Source organism: Silurus aristotelis (genome assembly GCF_946808225.1).
Source record: "Silurus aristotelis genome assembly, chromosome: 10".
NCBI classification, from domain to species: Eukaryota; Metazoa; Chordata; class Actinopteri; order Siluriformes; family Siluridae; genus Silurus; species Silurus aristotelis.
In genome coordinates, this window is record NC_139583.1 from 22,340,698 (window position 1) to 22,353,887 (window position 13,190).

Consider the following 13,190-nt stretch of genomic DNA (forward strand, 5'->3'; position numbering starts at 1 on the left):
ACTGGTGGCCAAGTTCACTTAGCATTAGCAAGCAGAAACAGGCACAGTGCTGTTTGAGGCTGTTCAAAATGGCTGATGGCTTCCTCCAACAGTAGTGGAAGCAAGTGGGCTACACAATGTTATAAAGGCCAGCTACATGTTTCTGCAGCATGCACAAGGTTTGAACTGGGGCATGGAGGTTTCTAGGAACGCTGCCTCAGTACCCACCAATTGGACCAGGCTCCATAACACCTGCCTGCTGCCTAAGCTTAAAACAGAACATAGAAGCTAAGGGTATGATTCTCGCTTTGGGGTTCAAGAGGTCCCGGGAGCTGTTTGGATAGGGATAGAAGAGTTGGTTATTAAATTTATGGTCATTGTGTGTTCTGGTTGACTGGTCAATAGTCATGGCAACCTTTGATCTCCAGGTGTTTGTTGCTTCTCCAAGTCTGGATGTTTTTTAGAGGTGTCAGAAGGATGACCTATTAGAAATAGCTGCTCACTATAGTGTACCAGTTTCTAGGAGTCGGGTAAAAAAAAGAAATTAGGAGTAAGGTTCTTGCTAAGCTGTGTGAGTTAGGGGTTCTTAAACTCTCACCACATGTCGATAAAGACACCCAAATGAGGATAGGTTCCCCTTCTGAGTCTGGTTCCTCTCAAGATTTCTTCCACATAACATCTAAGGGAGTTTTTCCTTGCCATAGTCGCCATGGCTTTTTTAGGGATAAATGCACACCATTCACCTTAACTGTTGATTTCTGTAAAGCTGCTTGGAGACAATGCCTGTTGGGAAAAGCGATATAGAAATAAACTTGACTTGACTTGATACAACTGTGGCTAGTGGTACACTGACATTGGTTCTGGGACTTCAGGTGCAGAGATAGTTGAGCTGGTGGTTTGACCCATTTTCTTCTTCTTTGTCTGCAGGATCAAGGGATGAGGCACAAAGTGTGCATTGCACATCTTAAATTGGAGGCTCAAGAAAAACAGAGGCACGTAAAGCAGAGATGGAGTTTAGGATAGCTGTGCGTAAGATGGAAATTGAGGTAGATTGAGAAGTCCAATAAAGGCACGTGAAGTTAGAAGCGATAAAAATATCTTCAATGTCCACTGCCAACTTGGCTAACCTGTTTTCCCCTCCTCCACCTGCACCTCCTGCTTAAACTGTCCCCTCCACACCTGCTTTTGATGTTAGCAAAACATTGTGTTGGTTCCTCTTTTCCGAGAAAGTGAAGTAGCCAGATAACACCAGACTGACCAGTCCCTGACTAGTGTGTATTGGCACAGCTACGGCAAAGGACAGAGGTGCCAGGAGTGGCACAGAGGTCAAGGATATAAAACCTGAAGAAAGTCAGCGGGGTGGACCAGAACACAGCGTCGCAGAGGTCTTGGAGGGTCACGCCAGAGGACCAAGCCTTAGAGGCTGCCACACTCTGGGTCAAATGCGCTCTGACTCCGAAAGTAGCAGGGAGACCAGAGGGCTCATAAGAAAATGCAATAGCATTGATAATACACCTTCTGTGTATCTGCTTGTTAGCAGGATAGTCTCCTCATAGGTCCGTAGCAGATGAACAATTGTTCTGACTTCCTTCAGGGACTTGTCCTGTGGATGTAAGAGTCCAGGGCTCGCACTGGGTACAGCCGGTTTAGATTATCTTGTTCGGGGTCTGAAACGGAGGAGGATAGAATGCCTGGACAGGTTGTGGGAAGACTGAGAGTACCTTAGAGACGTGACCTGCTCTAGGGTGCAGGAAGGCACTGGCCATGCCTGGAGTAAACTCCAGAAAAGAAGGGGCCACAGTAAGGGCCTGTAAATCACCTAATCTCTTCAGAGAGCAGAGAGCCAGCAAGAATGCATTTTTGACTGTGAGGTGCCTCCATGAAACCTAGGCCAGGGGCATGAAGAAGGGCTCAGATGGAGCCTCCAACACAATGGCCAGGTTCCACCTCGGCACTCTAGGTCGCACGTGGAGAAAAGGCGTCAGTAGCAGACCTCTGCCCAGTGATTGCCCCTCCACAGGGGCATAATACACAGAAACAGTGGACTCATAGACTTTAAGGGTGAATGGAGACAACTGAAGGGATCTTATGAACATGAGGCCAAGTGGAATACATTGGATGCTGCTGCCATAAGCCCGAGCAGTCAGTAAATGACTGCCCTTCTCTGACCTTACTGACGGCCGTAAGGATGGACGCAATGCGGGCAGGAGAAAGCTGCATGCGCATAGTGGTTAAATCCCAAATGACACCTAGATACTTTAAATGGTTCTTTGTAATGGAGAAAGCACACTCTTCTTGGTGTTCAGTCAAAAAACCCAGCTCCTTCAGCTGAGCAAGAATGACATCTCGATGCCGGACCGATATCTTCGGAGCGATATCTTCGCTGATCGAGCTAATATCAACCAATCATCAATATAATTGAGGATGCAGATGCCCTGGAGTCAGATGCCCTGAAGGCATATTTCTGACAGGGTGAGCCACAAATGCCTCTCAGTGGCGGTTAGGTTGGGTAGGGCGCCCATGGGCCGGCCGATGGCCTTAGAGGTCTGCTTAGTGGTTTGGAGAGCCAGGTCCACCATATGGCAAAGGTCTTGCAACTGGCCACCCATGATGTTTCCCACATCGAACTCTCGCAGCAGGTCGGCTTCGTACTTGCTGAGACGTACGCCTTACCCACCAGCGCTGAAGTAATATGCAGAGGCTTGGTGGGTTCGGTCGGGGCCTTAAGAAAGGAGGCCATGCCTATTGAGAAATAGATTGATGGCGTCTATTCAACCCATGGCATGGCTCCATAAAGATCCTTGAGCCCCATCACATTGGAGTAAAATGCCGTCTTGGGGCTAAGGGGGCAGTCAGAGAAAGGCTTTGCCCATGACCTGGACACCTCGGTGTGGCGGTCAGGGAATGTACACCCTGAAGTGGCGGTTGTGATGCTGGTAGCAGAAATCGAGTTAACTGGATGGAGGGGCTTTTGCTCATCATTTTGCTCATCACACACATACACACACATTATTGAGGTTGATTTTATATATATATATATATATATATATATATATATATATATATATATATATATATATATATATATTAAATCAACCTCAATAATACTAAACAAAGCATGCGATGCACTTTCATGTCACAGGAATTAATTTCACTGAAACAATCCTCACATTATTTTTCAAATAGTTTTTTTTTCTTGCTTGCAGCTGCTGGTGTAATCATGGCTCCAAGTGTCACAAATACAGTTCATAGAAATCAATATTTCCCTGTTACGTTTGATGCCCTTTTCTTGTGAATCTGGAGAGGGTGGCAGGTAAGTATTTATTTTGACTTAAAGAAAAAAATTAAATTCATCAATGGCATTCTAACAATATAAAGGGATATTATCATGTTAGCTAAACTACACAAATTCAGAACCTTACATTACCAAAATGCATTTAAAAAATGGAACTACTACCCCAATTGCTATACAATAGATATATCAAATATGTGATTTATAGCTTCAACCTGAAATAAGTCTCCAAAATCCCTGCTCCAAAACTACGCCAAGCTATTAAGCTTTCACTCTATGTTTGACTATTGTGAGCTAATAACGTCAGTTTGATTTATTTGTCCATATAACTTATCCAATATATATCACTGTCCAACAGATAGAGCATTGATGTTGCTATGAACATTATGTATGTAGATAGATTCCTAGTATTCTTGTATCACATAACATTTCTTTAATGTATCACTGGATTTAAAATATGCAGTTATGCAATAATGTTGATATAGATCAAATTTGAACAAAAATGACCATATGTAAATAAATAAAAATAAAAAAATAAATAAAAAAATACAGGAAATACTCATTTAGCACAGGAAAACATAAAGAAAATGTCAGAAGAATCTTTATAGTGTACAAACTTAATAAATGAACCCGAAGCTAGCCAGAAAGTAATATGTTCTTGATAAGGTCAGCTGGAAGGAGAAATCAGTAAAAACATTATTCAATACGTCATTATCTTCACAATTAGTAATCAGTTTGTATGTTGTGTTTTTTGGATGTAAACTGAGCACATAATCATTTGAATAAATAAGCTATCTCGTCCAGAGATAAAGAAATATCCATCCTATCACAGAAAGATTAAGAGTGAAATCAAAAGAAAGTGATTAATTGGAATCAAGGTATCTTGCCTTGTCAGTAGAGGAGCCATGCTAAAGTTTAAATGGGCTTCTTCAGGCGTAATGTTTAAATCTTAGATTTCCCATCGTTTGAGCCAGGCATCCAATTTCCAGTCAGATGTAATTAGCAATTGAGCCCCTGACACCCATCAAGTGGACTGACCCGAGGGCTCGAGCAATATCAACACACTCATCCTAATATTCGAAAGCTCCCCATGCATTTTGATGGCATAATTATGATTAATGAGCACTGGAATAAGCCACAGCTCCCCCTAGGATAATTCATCCTTTCTGTTTTCATGAACTTTTTTTCATGCCAATATTTCATTTCAGCATGAGAACTATGTAAAAGTTATTCTGCAAAAAAAAAAAAGGACACTAAGGTTAACCACATGCTGGATGCTGAATTGTTTACATTTTCCCACACTATCAAAGCACTCTATTTAGTCTATGTGCCATGCTGAGAACACTGTCAAGGTGAATTTGTGCATGTTAAATAAGATTAAGTATCACAATTTATTGCTCTTGTTATATTCGACATGCCATTTTGTTGTTCTGGCATGCTTGGCCATTTAAAAATTCTAATGTGCAAACCTGACAGTGGTGATTCACATCCACAAGCTGTTCCTAAAGTGGCTTTTCTGCATCCAGAAATGAAAAATTTCTTTCCCCATCATCTCTCGCTGTCCTTTAACCTGTTTGAATTAATCATGAGCACAAGCATTCATTACTTGCCATAAATGTAAACTAGGATTGTTGAGTGAGGATACAATGATGTAGATGGCCTTTTCCTGTTCTTTATTAACCGGAGATGGAATAAAAAGGAGATTAATAAGCAATATAAAAATTTTAGGGTCACCGTGGATCTGGAGCATATCCTGGGAACACAGGGTGTGTACACACATATTTGCACATATAAGACTCTGCAGAGAGTGAAGTGTCTGCACAGAGAGTAGCCCTAGCCCATGATCAAAATAGGACTGTTAAGCAGCAATGACCATGATCCAACAATATTATAATTTTTTTTTTAAATAACAATAAAAAATAATAACCAAACTAAATAGAGAGATCTTGGTCCTCTTCTCAATGCAGAATGTTTTTTTTTTTTTTAAACTAGTTTACATTCTTGAGCTTGTGGATGTTGACTATCTTCAGACAATTACAATTTTACATTCACAGCATTGAGCAGGTGCACTTATTCAGAGCAACTTACAGACCTGTTTTTAGTGTAGGCTTCTTTGAGCATTTCTGTGTTGTCATGAAAGTATCTTGTTGAAAGCTCTATCTCTGGCCACATATAAAGGGTCTCATTTGTCAAATTGTGCAAAAAGCCAGTTGTACTTCTGTGGATAAAGCCCACCAGCAGGCACTAGAAAATATGTCTTATCACACTTGCATGTACATAGCTGTACCCAATGGATGTCGAAAATCCAACACCAAAAAGTGTGTGCAATCAAGTGCCCCACTTATATTTGTAAAACCTGCAAAGACATAGAAATCCCTTATTATTGCTGCCATTGTGTATGAAAGGTAATTTACTGTGGTGTGAGTAATATAAATGCATGTAAGACATGTGCCATTATTTGGCTCATGTTGTTTGGAAAATGCCAGACCTGTCTCCAATTTGTAGTTGTTTTATCCCCCTGGATAAAAAAAATAAATAAAAAAATAGCAAGGACTTATATGTGCACATGGATGCTATTCCTTTTTTGGTCTCTGCTGGCATCGAGCAACTAAAATTGGCAAACAAAATCAACTGTTGAGCCTTTCATCACTCAGCACAGAAACTTAGGCAATCATTAAAACACATTCCCTGTGCAAAGCTACATGTGCCAGATCTTCAGTTGATGTATTATGCCAATCAATATTAAAATGTGTGTTTATATGTTTTCATCTGTGGCTGTCTGTCTGTTGTTGAGATCAGTATTTACTCTGCCAATTATACTGACATGATCAACAATACATGTGATGATTTACTCATAGTCCATATGTTTTTGTATTAAACATAGTTCTCAATGTACTTCAAATAAAAAATTAATTAAGGATTAAATAAAGATTTGTTAGTAATTCAAAGAATTGTGAATTGTGAAATTATTGTCATTTTTATTTGACATTTAATATTTATGTATAATAAATAAGATGGGTGTTATAGCTTTAACTCCACGCTTGCCGCTTGTATTCTTCACTGTCTATCATTGTTTTACTATTTAACCCCCAGCAGATGTCATTAGCTAGAGTGGCAGGATCATGCCAAAGCCCCTCTACCATTCACAATTGTAGTGCCAGTTATTTCTCTCATTAAAATGGACATTATTTATCCCTGTGTCTGCTGGCGAGTTCACCGGAATTCCAAACCTGTAGTTTAAACTTAATGACTTACCAATTACATACCGAGGCAATGAATCTCATGAATGTGAATGTTGCATTTCTCCTAAACCATTCAACGATTGAACAAGCTTTACAGAAGCTACATACAAAGGCACAGCTCATAAAAATGGGTTGACAATGAAGAAGCCTGGGCTTTTAGCTCATTTAACATGCCGGAAATTAAATAGTTTTACAATGGAATATGGCAGAGAGCCATTTGTCCGCAACATGTAGCACAATTCTAACAATAATTGAAGTGCATGAATGAACAGTACTCAGCTTTATTCTATTAAACATTACAAAAGAACTTTGAATCAGGAAGCCAAATATTTTCTGTACTTTCTAAGAATCAGCTAGGAGTTAATTTTGCACTACTTGTACATGTGCCACACTTATTGTGTAATCACTAGTCGTATAGGATAATAGATGACAACAGGGTAAAAACAAGAACTAGTTGCTATTGAAGTCCCATTGAATCAATTTTGTACAGTCAGCTCCATAAAAGAGTGTCATTTGTATCAAGGAATAGCCAGATCAACCCGCCAGTGCATTCCAGTTGGCAATATGTCTGGAGCATATGGATGTTGTCATAATTATCAGAGAAGCATTAGAGGGCTATAAAATTTAGAGGGTTAAATTTTGCTAACACATGGCCCAATACCCTAGAAACCCCAGAACCTCTATATACCTCAGAAGGTGCAAGACATCAGCTTGGACTGTAACAGCAGTTTGATGGTCTAGAACATTGCCATGTCATTACTATCAACTGTAAGTGCTAATAATCACTGGCTGGGCCTTCTTTCGTCATTGTTCTGTTTTCAAAATGAAATCAAGGTGTTGAATTTATCACGACAGCTGCATGTCGGCTCCTCAAGCATGTCTGGAACATGACAACCTCTAACCAGACCCTTTATGGTTGACTTTATTGCTGGAATCCAGGTCTATACTCTAAGGGCTGGATAGGCAAGCATTCATTTTCATACAGAAAGATTCTGGTCTCTGGTTCAAAAAAGGAGAAAGGACAAAGCTTTGTTTTAATGTGGGTGGATAGCAGATTCCCACTTTTAAACCAAAAAGAGATAAGAGCCCAAGAAAGATCTATCACAATAGCCTGAAGAATGGGAACAATGTTGAGTGACCAACATCATATAACTCATCCTGTGGTTGTTCTTTACCAAGGCTGAAAAGTGTAAACTGACACTGATTGATAAATTAAAAGAAAATTAAATCATTGCGATTAAAAAAATAAATAATAAAAAACACAGTTTGGGGTGTGCTGTTATAGGAAATTAAATACATTGTTGACAGTAATACAACATATAACCACATCATGGTTTAGTCCTCACCTAGGATTTGTCCTCATAACTTAGTAAACTGAATTTTTTTTAAGATTTTGTATGAAAATATGTAGAGTTTCCTGTAATTGCAATCAAAATACATCACTAATCTGCAACCCAAAGCCATATGTGCCTATATTTACTAAGTCATTAAAGTTAATGGAGAAGGTCAAATATAAATTTGATGTCAAAATATATTGTAGTCTACTAATACTCCCTTTTTTTTAGGAAAGAATAGCTAGCAGTGGCTGTCTGTGTTCTTTGTTTCAAACTGGCAAATATCATTGATTAATACTGTCACCAGCAGTACTGGAGAGCCTTACATTTTTTATGTTTTTATTAATGATTTTCTCACACACTCACATGTACGATTGCCAATATCAAAAAACAGATGCTTTTTCTTCAATATATTGAATATCCTTACAATAATACAACACAATCCACAAATGACCATCATGTGCATTAATTATTCATGCAGCTGCTTATGACCTGATACCAGTTTAGGGACACACAAAAGGATAATTGTTGGAAGTTGATTGAAGATCACTTAATTTATTTGATAGCAAATGAAATGTAACCACATCACTTTGGGAAGCTCACAATCAAATCTTTTGCTTATCGTGTATATTCCAAGGACACCACAGTGGATCGTGGATGTTTACTTTGAAAAACATTTGAAAAGACACCATCAATTCTGGTGAAACTTTTTGTCTGATAACTATAAAATCAGTAATCTTGCCTTCTAGAGCTATTTTCCAAAACAATTGAAGGTAAATCTCGGTCATTTTTAGTATAATCTCTTTTTAATATCGTTCATTGTTTTTTTAACTTTACCATTTTTTATCCATGAAGAATTAAGAAGAAACCGCATGAAAAACAGGCACGTTTCATGTCAGACCACAGTACGGGTGAAACACCTAAAGGGGAACTGAGAGAATAAAGGCTTTGCAGAAAAGCAGAGAGTAATTAATTCTGGAGGGACTTTTAATCTTTAACAATGAACTCTCATTGCTGTTAATGTGTGCATGAGATTTACATACATTTTTATCAAAAATTTCACACTGTCATTACTAGAGAAATGTGAAGATAGAATAAAAGTTTCAGGCTGTTTGTCTTTTTGTTGCTGGGTTTACACTTAATCAAGTGAAAATTAGGACAAGCATTTAACAATCAGGAGACTTTGTATAATTCGACATTTGAGCTTTTAAGCATTTTATTACTTTATGTAGCTTGCATAATTATGCATATATGTCATAGCGGTTTAATATTATTAGCGTGAAGCTGTGTTTTATTAATGTCTGAATTATCAATAAGATTGTAAACACTGGTACTCATATACCATATAAGTCACACAATTGTATATTGAACACCAATTCCAAAAAAGTTGGGACAGTGTGTAAAATTGTATTAAAATAGAATGCAATGATTGCATATTTCATAAACTTAAATGTAGCCCGGGAGATGAACTAATAATGACCACGGACACAGATAATATATGTTAACGGGGATCTTTTATTTTCAGACTGCACGTTAAGCAGTGCAGCGTTAACTATGCAAACTTTGGGGAAGATGGAGGTAGAAAGGTAGGACTAGTGAATAACTGGTTAACAAACAAAAAGTCCACTTCTCTTATCACAGTGCTAATATAATTGTTCCAAGTCACAACGGTAATAAACAAAACTCTTTGTTCACCCAACTAATATAGACATAATATAAACCCACGAACATAGACAACGGTAGCAGCCCTTTTTGTTAGTTAACAAAAATACATGAATATAACATCTGCACAGTCTAAATAAGGCTGCTTAAGTAACATGAAAATACGATCCTTCATACCGTTACATTGTGTGTAATTAGTGCATAATACAGATAACACAGTGCAAATATCATTACATAACATAACACATGCTCTCACATTTAAACCTGGATTATTACATCACATTAAATAACTTATAACAATGAATTTATAGAGAGAATGAAATTAATTACAATGTCTCAAACTTCTTTTTCACACCAAACGAGATATATCCCAAAAGAAATCGGTCATTCTTTGTAGCTAAATACACGTGCACCAATTAGATGTTGCGCTCTGTTTCTTATTTACCGGAAGGAAACAACCCTTTTGCGTTATAGTTCCGTTACTTAAAGGGCCAGCGAAACGTTTTAGCAGTGTATAGAAAATTGCATTAGTACACACTGTGTGTCACACACTTAACACAAAGCCTAAATAACATGAATAACCCGTTGTCTTTTTAACCTGGTTACATATATTTTATTCAGATTAAAACATAGAAAATGTTTAAACTATGGAAATTGACTATTTTAAGGAGAAAGGTCATTTTGAATTTGATGGCTGAAACATGTCTCAAAAAAGTTGGAACGGCACAAAGATTTGTTGCTAAATGTTTAATTCTAATAACACTTACTTTTTCCAGACTTTTGTTGTGTCATACAAATTCTTTTTTTTTAAAAGATGTGTTGCAGCCATCAAATTCAAAATGATTACATTTTTTCTAGTTTAAAATATAAATCTCTATATTTTTTGCTTTTTTGTGAATAGAATATGGATTTATGAGATATGCAATCATTGCATTTTGTTTTTAATTTACATTTTACACAGTTTGGCTAGTTTGGAATTGGGGATGTCGGGTATATTTGTTTGCATTAGGGTTATAATTTGCCTTCACTGGAACTATGGGGCCCGAGTCTCTGCAATGTGCGCTGCATGAGGATGGGGATTAATTATACATGTAATGACTGGTTATGTAACTTTAACAATCACTTAGTACAAAAATACCCTGAAATCGCTTTTTACTGATATTATTTAATACTGTTATACTGGATTTCATGTGTATATATTAGAATATATTAGTTCACTTTATTCGTAGTTTCATATTCCCTTTTATATTCAAGAGTTGTATAATGTATAATCATCCATTTTTTGTATCCAATTACCTGGTAGTATTGCAAAAGCTGCATAATTTATTTTATGTGGAGTACTAGTAAATATAATGTTGTCACGAAACACCAGGCAACGGAAAACGGGAATAAAACAAAGTGTAGTTTTATTGACATACAAAAGGAGTCAAACAAAGGAAACTATGAAACGAGTGCAGGGAATAAACTTAACGAGAGTGGGCGTAACGAGTAGCACAGCATCACAAGATAGCACAGGATCACAGGTAAGGTGATCTAGGGTAAAAGTACGGTAGATCGGACGGCGAGTGAAGGGAGAGCGAGCTTTTTTAAAGGGGGCTGATTAAGGGAAAACAGGTGTGGGAGATTAATAGGAGGGAAAAGGCTGAGCGTGAGGTGTGAAAGCTTGAGGGAGCATGGCTGGTGTTTCTCTGACAAATGTACAGAAGGAATGCTATCACAATCTTTTTATTTTTTTTTTATGAGAGCGTGGCACTGTGTTAGTTAGCTTCTATGCTAACTGGGGCACCTCGAGTCAAAAGAACCAAAACAGAGCCAAAACAGTTTGCATACATATGAGTTCAAGGCTAAACATTTAATTAAATGCTATGAAAGATGTAATGTGGTACCCTAGCCATAAATCATTAAGTTTTGGAAGAGGGGATATATAATACCTGTTTTTTGGGGCAGCCATGGTGCTATGGATTCTGATGAATCTTCAATAAAAGTTCGCAAAACCTGGGATCCTTTGAAATTCCTTGATAGTCGAGGGTTGAGGCCATGCTGTGACTGCTTCCACTTTACTCTTGTCCATCTCCACCCCCTGCTGACTAATGGGATATCCTAGGAAGGTGGTAGAACTCTTGTGGAATTTGCACTTCTCTGCCTTCACCATGAATTGGTGCCTAAAATAAATCCTGTTGTCAGAGCTTCCGCTATGTATTCTTCCATTGCACTTGTCTCTGGTACAGATAAGTGGTAGATTTGGTACCAGGGAGGTGCCATATTGAGGATCAGTTCAACTTTGCAGTCCCATTAACGATGAGAAGATAATGCCTTGGCGCACTACTTATTAATAACCTCCCTCAGGTCATACGGCTGACCCCATATCTATGATTGCTGAGAAGGTACACTGTTCATTAGTACCATACAGCTTCTCAGGCAATAGAAGATTTGAACAAGGATTCACGCTCACTTTTGTGGGGCACAACTTGGGTTCTCCGGGCACGTGGTACAGCGATGATCAGCTTGGCAATAGTAGAAGCATAGCTGGAGTTGTCGGCGTCTTTGACATTCCTTGGGTGTCACACACATCCTTCCCAGTTGCATGGGTTCTGACACACTGGAACTAGTGGTGGGCAGAGGTTTGGGATAGACAGGTAGGGAACTTAGACATTGCATGAGGTGCTGGGTTTTTGATCCTTGCAGGCCATCTCAGCCTGTAGGGTGGGATTCAGGCCTTCCCCGGACATTGCTCGGAGGGGCATATCATTTCAACCACTCTGAGCAGCCAGTGTCCGAAATGTTACAGCATACTCTGCAGCAGATTCAGACCAGATATTTAAAGACAATATTAAATAAGATATTCAATGAGTTGGGTAAAATAATCATAGGAGCCTGCTGATCATTGTCCCAGACTGCAGACGCAAACTCAAGAGCTTTTCCAGTGAGCAACGTTAGCAGGAGGGCGTTCTTTGATGAATTTGCGATGTATGCCTCCGCCTCATGTACAAAATACATGTCGCTTTGCTGGAGAAATCCATGGCAGCATATGGGAGCCATCATACTTGTTGGGCTGCACCATATGGCAGCATATGGGAGCCATCATACTTGTTGGGCTGCACCATTTTGGGCGGTTCGGAACATCCGGCCAGCATAACGCGCAGAGCTTGTTTGAGGTGAGCTTGCAGTAGAGGAAGAAATGGAGGTGGTGTTTGACTCAAGTGGCTGTTGTGGAACCTTGGAAATGGAGCAAGTTGGCCTGCCTGTTTGTCTCTCTTATTTGTTATTTTCCTTTCCATAAAAAAATTGCTTGGTTTGACCAGCTTGCATGGATTCGGGAAAATTCATATCTAGGTATAACTATGTATGAATTTGTTTGTCAACCTTCCTTTTCTATATGATTATAGAGATGAATAACTGAATTCGGGGATAAAGATAGGGCAGGTGATCTCTGTGATAATGTTCTTGGTTATGCCTCATGCTCAGTCAGTAGATCAAGTAATCAGAACAGACACAACAAGGTTAATCCATAAACCAGAACAAAGAACATGTGAAAATATAAATCACAAAGATACAGGCTTAACATGCCTACCTGAATTGAATAGGTTTATAACTATATGCACTTTATAATAAATGCACTTTATAATAAATATATAATTTGATAATGGTGGGTTGTGATTTCCACTAGTATAACAAAATTTC